The sequence below is a fragment of the Montipora capricornis genome, chromosome 5 (assembly GCF_036669925.1).
Source record: "Montipora capricornis isolate CH-2021 chromosome 5, ASM3666992v2, whole genome shotgun sequence".
NCBI lineage: Eukaryota > Metazoa > Cnidaria > Anthozoa > Scleractinia > Acroporidae > Montipora > Montipora capricornis.
Window position 1 is genome coordinate 20,728,616 of NC_090887.1, and position 2,500 is coordinate 20,731,115.

The following is a 2,500-nucleotide window of genomic DNA, read 5'->3' on the forward strand; positions in this document are numbered from 1 at the left end:
AGTCCGTAAGGTTAACAAAAACTCTGGTTTGACTTGTCTAAACCGGTTCGTATGAAAGACCTAGCCTTGCAAGATAGTCAAAACAATATCGTCAAAGCCAATCAAGCTCTTGTGGTGACACTCGAGCGGACGGCATAGAGAACTGGCGTGAAATCACCACTGAACCTTGGATCTTGGAGGCTGTCTCGGGGTACAGATTAAGAGGCCTCCCAGCCCTATGAGCATTTTACCCCAAATCCTATAAATCCTATAAATTTTCCTCTGAAATTCAGATTTTACTGGATAAGGGTGCTATTGAGCATGTCGAATACACCCAAGGAGAATTCATCTCTACTCTTTTCCTAGTTCCTTATAAAAGTGGTGATCTTTGGCCTGTAATCAATCTGAAACTTTTTCTTCTCATCTTCAAGATATCCAAAATTCATTCAGTCTTGTAAGAATTTGCATGACAACAGCAATCCAACCATCCAAGAGATTGCCCATGTTGCGGGACTTATTGTTTCTGCACTCCAAGCAGTGAGGTACTTACAACTTCACTATCGTTCTATTGAATCTTGCAAGTCCCAAGCTCTCGTCGCTGCGAGAGATTATGACGCCCACTCTTGCTTAGATATTAATTCTCGGTCTGACTTACTTTAATGGGTAAGATTTTCAGGAGCCTGAAATTAATCTTTTCATGAACTCTGATACAAGTCTAACTAGCTGGGGTGCCTCCTGTAATGGACAAAGCACAGGGAACGTTGGTCTCTTTCTGAGGCTAACAACCCTATCAAATGTTTGAAGCTGTTAGCTGCCTTTCTTGTTCTTCAATCGTTTATTAGTCAGATTATCATACATGTAAGACTTAAATTGGACAATACCACCGCAGTATCTTATATCAATAACATGGGTGGAATAAGATCTGAGCCTCCACACACTTGCCATGGAGATTTGGCAATGGTACATGTCAAGAGAAATTTGGCTGTCTGCTCAACATGTCCCTGGAGATTTACATGTTGAGGCTGATTCTGCCTCAAGGCTTATTGCTGAGGACCTCGAGTGGTCCGTACATCCAACCATCTTCAGTGAACTCCAGTCAACCATTTGGAGCCCTGATATAGATTTATTTGCGTCTAGGCTGAACTTTAAGGTTGGGTAATATGTTTCTTGGCATCCTGCGGCTGATGCTTTTTCCCTGTCCTGGTCAAATTTAGGTTGTTACATTTTTCCACCTTTCAGTCTTCTCTCTCACATATTGGCAAAAGTACGCAGGAACAAAGCTGTGGCAATACTAATAGCTGCTGTCTGGCCCACGCAGGTTTGGTACCCAGTGCTTCTACATTCTCTAGTGTCTCCCACAGTGGGAGGAACTCCATCCTCTGAGGTTCAAGATGAGGCTAGCTGATTGGGTTTAGACGGAAATTTCTTCTCAAGCTACCAACCTTATCGGTGCGAGCTGGACAAGAGGTAAAGAAAACAGTGCCAAGCATTTTGGAAAAAGTGGAGAGGCTGGTGCCGTGAAAGGAATGTCGATTCCCTTCAGGCACATGTTTCAGAAGTGTCAAATTTTCTGACAGATTGCTTTGCAGAAGAATTGAGCTGAGCTACCGTACATTGAACTCTTTAAAGATCAGCCTTATCATCGACACTGTACCCACGTGATGGCACTAGTATTTAGTATCTAGACTTCTAAAGGGTACACATAACCTAAGACCTCCCCTACCACGTTATTCTTCAACTTGGGATGTGTCTGTCTTGACACACTATCTAGGAACTTTATTTCCCTTAAACAGTCTTAGCCTAAAGCAGCGGACACTAAAAACAGGTCGCTACGTGCTTTATGCTCAGCTGCAGGGTCTCAGACTCTTGGTGCCCTTACTATCAGTAATTTAATTCAGAATAAAGCTTCACTTCAATTTATTGTTACAGAACATTTAAAGACATCGAGACCTGGCAACCCATCAGTTATTGTTAATTTTCCCTCCGTGCCATCAAAGCCACATGTCTGTCCTATGAATACAGTTTCTGCGTACATTACACGTACTTGTAATCTTAGAAACTCGCCAGATTTCAGACTGTTTAAATCCTTCGTCGAGCCTCATGGAGCAGTTTCTCTTGCTGCAATTTACGGATGGATTAAACAGTCTTGTACAGTCTTGTCTGATGCGGGCAGAGACACTTCAATTTTCACAGCTCATAGCATTAGGGGGGCTACTACGTCAGCAGCTTACAACAAGGGTGTGCCCGTGGAGCATATCCTTAAGCTGGCCAATTGGTCTAATGAGAGTACGTTTCGTAGATTCTACTTAAATTCTGCTGAGCCAGGTACGCTAGACTCAGCTGTTAATCTTAATGATTTCGTTTAAGGTCTCAATTAATTGGGACATAGTTTTTCAGTGAGTGATTCAACTTTTCTTTTGAATGTCACTCTTTTATGTCTCTTGGACTCACCGTGTTTTCGTGACCATTGGCTACGGTGCTCTAAAGTCGCAAATTAAGCCCATAATGCGGAGCATATTGG

At 42.6% G+C, this 2,500-nt stretch overlaps 1 protein-coding gene across 3 annotated transcripts in view; it reads left to right on the plus strand.

Moving 5' to 3' along the window:
• Nucleotides 1-2,500, plus strand: part of LOC138049920 (hemicentin-1-like) — a 51,256-nt gene that overhangs the window by 37,867 nt on the left and 10,889 nt on the right. The gene's annotated exons all lie outside the window — the stretch shown is intronic.